General features: G+C 46.2%; 1 pseudogene; it reads left to right on the plus strand.

Annotated features, from left to right (window-relative positions):
• The first annotated feature begins 2,417 nt into the window (after window positions 1-2,417).
• LOC109278991 (Y-box-binding protein 1-like) lies at window positions 2,418-3,295 on the plus strand (annotated as a pseudogene).
• Window positions 3,296-9,352: the final 6,057 nt, after the last annotated feature.

Here is a 9,352-nt window from a genome sequence, read left to right on the forward strand (position 1 = left end):
CACCTCCAGTCCTCCAAACTCTGTAGAGATTCCACTTTTCAAAAAAAATTTTTTTAATGTTTATTTTTGAGACATAGAGACAGAACACAAGCAGGGGAGGGGCAGAGGGAGAGGGGGACACAGAATCCGAAGCAGGCTCCAGGTTCCAAGCTGTCAACACAGAGCCCAGAGCAGGGCTTGAACCCACAAACCACAAGATCACGACCTGAGCCAAAGTGGGATGCTCAACCGACTGAGCCACCCAGGTGCTCCTAGAGATTCCTCTTTTATTCCAGGGTAGGGACCTTCTTTTACCTTTTCCTCTTCTTTCCTTCCTCCCCTCACCCCTTCTCAGGAAGTGAGAGCCAAAAGTCAGAGGCTTTGTTATCATAATAAGCCACCACAGTTTTGCACTCCAGAGGGGGTCCATATCAACAAGAGAAAGGGTTATTTTGCTACTGGATTATTTATTCCCCTGGGAACCCCATGAGGGCTCCTACCTGGTGAGATGGCAAACTGTCTGGCAAGAGACCACACCTATAGCACATCCCAAGTATTACAGACAAACACTGAGTTACCCAGTTTCATATGATTCCTTGGGAAACACACACAATATGGAGCTAAACTGGATAGCAAGTAGAACAGCTTATTCAACCTCCTCTTTGAATGTATCACTCTCTGGTTTACCAGGGTACCACATATCCCCACTTACACAGAGGGGAAAGTCCATCATTACTGGTGACCTTCAATATTTTTATACATTCTAGTGTTGCTTTTAAGCACAGAAATATTGCTCATGGTCTTTCTTTCTTAATCAATCAGCCAATCATTAACAACTCGTCATCTCTGCCCTAGTCTTTAAAGAACATTTAGAAGGAGAATGAGAAATACTGGGTCCTTCATTGATCAATGGAATATGTATAGGCATACATGTATCTATACACACATATATACTAATAATACAAAAGAATATCAAGTTGAACTGCTAAATGTGTAGAGACAGCAAGTTCTTCAAGAGTTCAAAGAAAGGGTCAAGGGATTACAATGAAAGAGAAATCAGGGAAGCTTCCTGGAGTTGGTGATGTCTGAACTACAACTTGAGAAACAGGAACAATTTTCCTGGAGCTTTAGGGGCAGGAATGACCTTGCTTTAGTTGATGGAAGAAATGAAATTCTGATTGGGTGGCAGTGGGGCAGCAGAACCCAGTAAACAACACGGATAACACTTTGGATAACGTGATGGGGAAATATCCGGCTTTTTAGTTCAGCGTGTGTTTGAACGGAGTTGAACAAAATCGATTTGTTAGTGGTACTTAGCAGAATACACAGGTGTCAGAAAGGGCAGCCAATGCTGGGGCGCCTGACTTAGTTGGCTGAGCAGTTGAGCGTCCGACTCTTGATTTTGGCTCAGGTCATGATCCCCCGGTTTGTGAGATGGAGCCCCATGTTAGGCTCTGCGCTGATAGGTTGGAGCCTGCTTGTGATTCTCTCTCTCTGCCCCTCCCTCGCTTGCACTCTCTCTCTCTCTCTCAAAATAAATAAACTTAAAAAATTGACAGTAACAACAAAAAAAGACAGGGCAGCCAATGCTAAGCACTAGGGTGGGCAACTAATGCCTATTAAGAAGAAAGGAATCTTATCAATCGATAGGAAAATAACCAATATCTTTTTTGAAAAAGTGGGCAAAGGACAATATTAAGCATGATGCAAAAGAAGGACACGCACAGCTGGTAAGAACAGCTGCTTATATTTGGCATGACGTGCAAACCTTCAATTCAGCAAGGAAGTCTGCCTTTTAACACGTAGCCTCAAGAAAGAATTCAGAATTTGAACAAAATCCTGTGCAAGGATTTTCAGTACCTCGAGCTTATCGTGGTCAAAAACTAAAATAACTTCTTAAGTGGAGAGTCAGGGACAATGTATAAGAAATGTGTTTATTGATTTTGAGGGTTGGTTGCGATATATTAGCAAATTTTCTAGAAGGCATCAAGCAGATCACGCGACCCTGTGCGGTGTGTATGCCATTTGTGCATAAAAGTAAAAACAAACAAAACTATCCAACCTAAATATGCACACACACACACACACACACAAATATACACACACACATGCATAGATATTTATCCGTATTTGTTTTTCTTTCCATCTATATGTATATATAGGGATACCTGCACACACATATGCATATATACATAGATGTCTATACGCCTAGATGTTAATACTCCTTATTTCTAAGTAGTAGGATTATATGTAACATCTATTGCCTTCTTCTGCATATGCTTTATGTTTGTTTTGTAACTGTTTTCCACAACAAGCATCTTTTTCTCCTTTAATTTAAAAAGAAGGAAGCTCAGAGAGCCCTGTGCAGCTCCAACACGGCACCAGCCTAATTGCCATCGCTCCCAGCAGTCCCTGCCTCGCCCTCGTCCGCAAGGTCAATGCCAAGCACAGGGAGCAGCGGCAGAGGACTCACATCCACGACCTCTGCCTGCTGGGTCAGGGTCATTGCAATGAAGCTTTGGGGAACAATAAAATGGTTCCTTGTGAGAAACGAATATGGTTTCAATAAACAAAAAGGACACTGAGGAAGACGTATTTTGTACACCAAGACTGCCATAAAGAAGAAAAGCCCCAGGAAGAACTTTCTCAGTGTAGTTGGTGGAGAGACTGGAATTTGATCTTGTTGCAGGAGAAAAGGGTACAGGGGCAGCAAAGGTCACGCGCCCTGGTGGGGTTCCAGTGCAAGGCGGTGACACAGCTCACCAGAGGCATTATAGACTATCCAAGATCGGCCGGGTCCTCCACACAATCACCAGTGGAGCTACCAAAGCGATGAGAGTAGGGTGAAAAGAGAGGGGATGGCTCTTGGAGGGCTCCCCAAGATCAGGGCCAACAGTCCCGGCACTCCCATACTGCGCGTAGGCTCCCAGCTTCCTGCTGAGCACAGACTGTGGGCGTGGACCCCAGGATCCCAGCCCTTCTGTTGGGGGAGAAAAGGTGGAGGGGGCTGACAAGCGGGGTGCAGGAGAAGAAGGTAGGCCATAAAGACAGAATGTGTATCGGGGTTATAGACCATGACTTCCCAGGGGTCCCTTCTTATCAAAGACGGCCTAGAGAGGATGGCAATGAAGAAGGTAAGGGGAATCAAGGAGATGAGACCCAAGGTCAGCAGGTCCCTCAAGGTTAGTACCCACAAAACTTCAATTTCCCACACAGAGGCTCAGAAAACTGGAAACCGCTGGATAGCACAGAGACCAAAGCAGCGGACCCACCGGCTGAGACTTTGCTCCAGCATGAGCAGTGCAGGGCTGAGTAAATGCTCACTGACCGTCTCTACCACCGGCTGGTTGAGGCATCCAACAAGAACGAATATGAAATTCCAGCAATAAGAAATGAACAAAAGATTGGAGCTGAGGGCCTTAAGTGCTTGCTTTTTGCCCATTGATCAGATACCCAAACTATCTGCATTAGCTATGCAGGATGGGGTTTCTATTATTTTTACCTAATCTCTTTTTGGTCATGACAAATGTTTGTGTGTGCGTGCGTGCATGTGTGTTTTAAAACCTGGTTTTTCTCAACACACCTTTAGAGGTTTTTTTCCTATGTGGTCAAATTGAAATTTCTAGGAACCTCATTTTTAATCTATAATAATAGTTTCCGACTTGCTTTTTCAAAAGGATCAACAAACAGCAAACACTTGTTAATAAAGATCTTAAAGGTACAACTTCTTTGTTTTCTAAGTTTATTTATTTATTTTGAGAGAGAGAGAGACTCAGGGAAGGGCAGAGAGAGAGAGAGAGAGAGAGAGAGAGAGAATCCCAGGTAGGCTCCACGCTGCCAGCACAGAGCCCAAGCGGTACCTTGAAGCATCGAACCATGAGGTCATGACCTAAGCCAAAATCAAGAGCCTGATGATCAACCTACTGAGCCACCCAGGTGCCTCAATAAAGACCTTAAATAATAAATATAACTTTAGGGGCACCTGGGTAGCTCAGTTGGTTAAGTGTCTGACTTCAGCTCAGGTCATAATCTCATGGTTCATGGGTTTGAGCCCTGTGTTGGGCTCTGTGCATACAGCTAAGAACGTGGAGCCTGCTTCAGATTCTGTGTCTCCCTCTGTCTCTGACCCTTCCCCACTTGTGCTCTGTCTCTCTCTCTCTCTCTCTCTCTCTCTCTCTCAAAAATAAACATTAAAAAAATTTTTTTAAATAAATAACTTTAAAACTGTAAAGGTCAGATTCTTCTGTTAGAGCCCCAGTTAGTAGGATGGATGGTGCAGTGGTAATTTATTATGGTAGAGAATGTCCTGAGGAACCAGGCAATTCTGAAAGAAGCATCCTAAGGTTTACAGCCCAGAGCCCAGCATCCGTGTGGCTTAGCAGAGGGAAATGTTGCTTGCCTTCCCGAAGTTGTACTTCCCAGCGTGTATTTCAAAGAGCAACAATCAGAGGTGGCAAGAGGAGAGGACACGAAACTTCAGTGACAACCCGGAGGCCCAAAAGGGAAATAGTGGCAACAGGGCAGAAAACCCAGCCTTGGAGGCTGCCGTTTTGCACATAGTGCCCTGGAGAGCCAAATCATACGCTCACAAGTGGCTTCCACATTCTGAAAACGTTGAGGCATGAATCCACATTCCAGAAGGGAGATGTCTGTTCCAAGAATCACCCTCAAATAAGGCAGAGGCATTTCAATTCAGCTCAGCAAGCTGCCGAATGCCCTCTACTCGAGTGCCTCTACTCTGAAAAGCAAGACTCCTTCCCTCCTTCCCTCCCTCTCCTAGAAGTAACAAGGCCCACAACGAAGATATCATCCTCTTATGAAGCATTTCTTCTATCAAATCACTCACTCTTCGCAACAGCATCATCATGTAGATGGGTATTATTATACCCATTCTACAGATGGGGAAACTGAGTATTATTATACCCATTCTACAGACTTTGGGGCACAGCCAGGACTTGACCCCAATGTACTAACTGCCTCCTCCTTAGGTGACTTTTTGGGGCATTTACCAAACAGAACTCATTCAAAGGCAGGTGTTTGTACCAAATGAGACACCGCAGTGTTTGATATTTAAGCGAAGGTTAGGGCGCGATCATGCAGATGTTGTTTACCATCGTGCCTCGTTACACAATCAAATTAAAGTTGCTGACACACTGAACTGCGAGCCCAACGTTGTGTTTTGTTTTTGTTTTGTTCTGTTAATCCCACAATGGAATTGCTGATCCACTAATCAACCTTCAGCATGGCCTTTCCTCCTTGGGAGGGCCCCCGCCTGTGGAAGGAGGAAACACACTCCTTTGGAGGAAGCTGACCCAGCCCGGCTCTGGTTGAACTCCTGGGCCATGGATCTCTGCTCTGTCACCTCTCCCCAGCAGGGCCCTGAGACAGACTGTGTTCGCCAAGGGAGGAAGAGAGGGCACGGGTGATTTCCTCCTTCATTTTGCTTGCTCTCTCTCTCTCTCTCTCTCTCTCTCTTAGAAAGGCTGCTGCCTGCTTGCCCAATACTCCCTGGAAATCTCTTCCCTGGGATTTGAAACAGACTGCTACTTTAAAAATTTTTTTTTTGTTTTTTAGTGCTTATTTTTATTTATTTTTGAGAGAGACAGAGCACGACCTGGGAGTAGCAAGAGAGAGGGAGACACAGAATCCGAAGCAGGCTCCAGGCTCTGAGCTGTCAGCACAGAGGCTAACGCGGGATTCAAATCCACAGACCACGAGATCATGACCCGAGTGGACGTTGGGCGCTTATTCGACTAAGCCACCCAGGCACCCCCAGACTGCTGCTTTTAAAGTAGAAGCTGCAATCTTCGAAACTGCAATCTTTTTTGCACTGAAAAATAAACCTGAGAGGACAAAAGACTCTTCTTGAGGAGCGGGGGTCCCCCGGGTGGTGCCTCCAGCCTGGGCAGGGACCCCCTTGGTTTAGGGAACAGTGTAGACAGCCTTTCAATTTAATGGTTTCCAATAGGCAATAATACATTTGCAAACTTCAGAGACAAGAATAATAGAAGAGAGACTACAAGGGGAAATCTTTTTAACTTATATTTATTTTTTTAAGTTTATTTTTCTTGAGAGAGAGAAAGCACGAGTGGGGGAGTGGCAGGGGGAGAGGGAAAGAGAGAGAGAGGGAGAGAGGGCGAATCCCAAGCAGGTTCTGTGCTGTCAGCACAGAGCCCCATGTGAGGCTCCAACTTACGACCTGAGCCTAAGCCAAGGGTCAGATGTTTAACTGACTGAGTCACCCAGGCGCCTCTAACTTACATTTATTTTTTTTAAGTCGTAAGTCATCTTTCAACCCCGGGGGGTGCTCAGACTCACTACCCCCAAGACCAAGAGCCCCACACTCTACCCACTGAACCAGCCAGGCACCCCTATGTGGGGCAATCTTGATCACACCTTTGTGCCCATCTCCCCATCGGCTCCCTTCCTTATAGGCAACTAGTGTTCTCAGTTTCTTAAGTAGCCTTCCAATTTGTTTCATAATATATTTTCTCACTTTCTTATCGAAGAGGCTTCCTCAGTTGGGGTGATACCACCCCCAAGGGGGTGAAAATTGATTTTGGGAAGTGAAAAGTTCTTCCCTTTTTTATGTGTAAATCACAAATATACATTAGACACGCCGCATATAGACAGATATACATGATATCAACATTTCACGGGGGACGGATGTCTTTAAAGGTTTCTTGGGGGGGGGTGATGATGATGAAAAATTTGAGAAACACTGTTCTAGAAAGCAGTATAGGATACAAACTGTCCTGTGCCTTGCTTCTTTCCGTTTACAATATGTCCTAGAGATCTTTCTGTATCAGTTCATGCAGATTTGCCATTTTTTTTTTTATAGTGGCATGGTATTCCATTTTGTGGCGGACCATCATGTGTCTTACCTGTTCCCTATTCATAAATACTTGATTTTACTCTTTGGCTACTGTAATGCCATAGTGAACAGCCTTCTGCACACATGGAACATACACACAGGTCTATCTGTATATCATAGATGCCTGGAAAGTGGGTTTGCTAGGTCTAAGGCTCGAGTCCTTTAAAATGTAGGCTGATATGCCAGATGCCCTCCCTGCCCCGCCACCCCCCCCCCCCCCCCCCACATTTTGCACTGAGTCTGTCATCCAATAAGAAACAGGCTGGTTGCTCTTTAAATGGCTGTCTGATGCCCCCTGAGGATTATGTTAGGGGCTAGGGGCAAGGTGGTCCTAGGGGCTCTGGGGGCTCCTCTAGGCTGTGTGGTGTGCCTCAGCTAAGCAGAAAGTGGGTCCTCTGTGATAGTACTCAGGGTACTCAGGCAAGGAAGGGGCCTCTTACCCTCCCCCCTAGCTGGATGAAGAGCTTTAGGGTCTTCAGAGGGAATATTGCATGGGATGACCTCAGGCCGTGGCATGGGATTTGGCACCCCTACCTCATAATCTACAGCCTCCAGTTTGTGGGAGGGCAGCTCCCGGTACAAACTGAGCACACCTCAACCTTGACTTTCCAGCCTGGGAGCCAAGGCCTGGCCAAGGGCGGTTCGCTCTGCATGGAACATTCAAGGGGCCACGCAGCTCAGTTCCTGACACAATTCCCTTCCCACTGTCCCGCGCAGGGAGGGAAATCAAGGGGGAGCGGCCTCCTCTTCCCCGGAAATCTCGGGAAGGAGCCTCCCCCACTGCGCATGCGCAAGGCAGGTGCGTTGCCTTCCCTGCAGCTCCGCTCCTGCTGTGATCTGGACTGAAATTTTAATTGCTCACAAGACATTCGTGCTTAACACCTCAGCCGACTCCGCAAAGATTTTATTTGGCCTTAAATGATTTAAACCACTGTAATCATATTTGCTTTCAACAGAAAACTGCCGTATTTACTGGTTTGAAAGGGACTCAGTGAAGCCCCTGGGGTGGCTCACCACTGCTTTGGGGTCTACTTGGATCCGCCCCTCCCCAGACAGACATCCCTGCGGGGCTGGGGGCAGGGTTCGCACTAGGTTTTCTTGTGCTTATAAACCGAGGTCAACTACATCACAAAATACAGAAATTCATACTGCCTTACAATCATGTCTAAGCTATCACTGGGCAGGATTTTGACGCCGTCATTTATTCAAGACACCCTCTCCTTCCTGGACCAGTCAGATCTCTGAGCCTACCTGGTCTTTCCCGCTTAGTTCTGCAAGCAACTGGGGACTCCCACTCTGCTCAGAGAAGGCTTTTAGGTCCAGGGGATGAATTTAAATAAAGAAAGAAACATCTGCTGTAAACACGACTTCAAGGACAGAGTGGGCACTGTGGTTCTCCATGCCTCTGCGTCTTCTCTCCGTGAAGCTGAGCACAGTAAAGCTCCGAGCCAGAAGGGACATGAGAAAAGTGTCAAACAATATCAATCGTGAATCGTAAGTCACAGTTCTATTTGCTCTGCCACAGTGTAAAAATTGCGAGTTTTTCATTAAGAAAGAAAAGAAGAGCTGTGAATGCTTCCTATCACTTGGCTGCCATGATACTCTCATCATCCACACCCACCTGGCTGGTGCACCTTCTCTCTCCCAGAAGACTGGCCTTCCCCAGGGCCAACACTTACATACCTTGTCTTCCCTGGGTGCACATGTTCCTCACCCTCCCTCGGGTGACGGATATTTTGGATGGGATCCACGGTTGTCTCATTCATGGTTAACAACAGTGGGAAAAGGTGTTGAAATTGAAATCTCTCCTTTTTCTCCTTGGTAATTAATTCATATTCTCTCTCTCTCTCTCTCTCTCTCTCTCTCTCCCCCCCCCCCTCTTTCCCATCCCCATATTTTTTCTCACCTGCTCAAGAATTCCAAAGAGAGCTAGAACAGGAACAAGCAGAACCCAGGCGTAGCAGAAACAACTAGGTCCTTTTACAAATGATCTTCAGAACTATGGACAGCAATACTTGTGTGGAGACAACTCCCAAAATTTGAGGGGTCATACCAGGTCTATGACAAAAATTCCATGGCTTCTCCAAAGCCCTTCCCAGACCTGGGGGTGTGTATGAATCGCTAACTTCTACTTCTAGGACCCACATCTGGCCTCAGTGGGCCCGTCTCTACATGGTGGGTCAAACAGTATTGCCAGATGCCAGGCACTATGAGAGAGAGACCTAGGCCAGCAGTGATTTATTATTTATCTATTGCTAGAAGGCTTGACTTGAACTATGGACTCACAGAGGGTCAGGACTGGCTTTATGCCACCTCCACACAATGCCACCAAGAGGGTTTCTATACTGCCTCTGGGCAGTGATGAGATGGCAAGCTGAGATAGAAAGGATGATCATCTGATGTATTATATTTAAGAGGTGTGTTAATAATATCATTTAACGTCTATATCAGTTTTATCAAGTCTCCTGTAACTCAACTAATGGAGGAAAATGAGACCAG

This window comes from Panthera pardus, unplaced genomic scaffold (assembly GCF_024362965.1).
Source record: "Panthera pardus isolate Hobbes unplaced genomic scaffold, ASM2436296v1 HiC_scaffold_2, whole genome shotgun sequence".
NCBI lineage: Eukaryota > Metazoa > Chordata > Mammalia > Carnivora > Felidae > Panthera > Panthera pardus.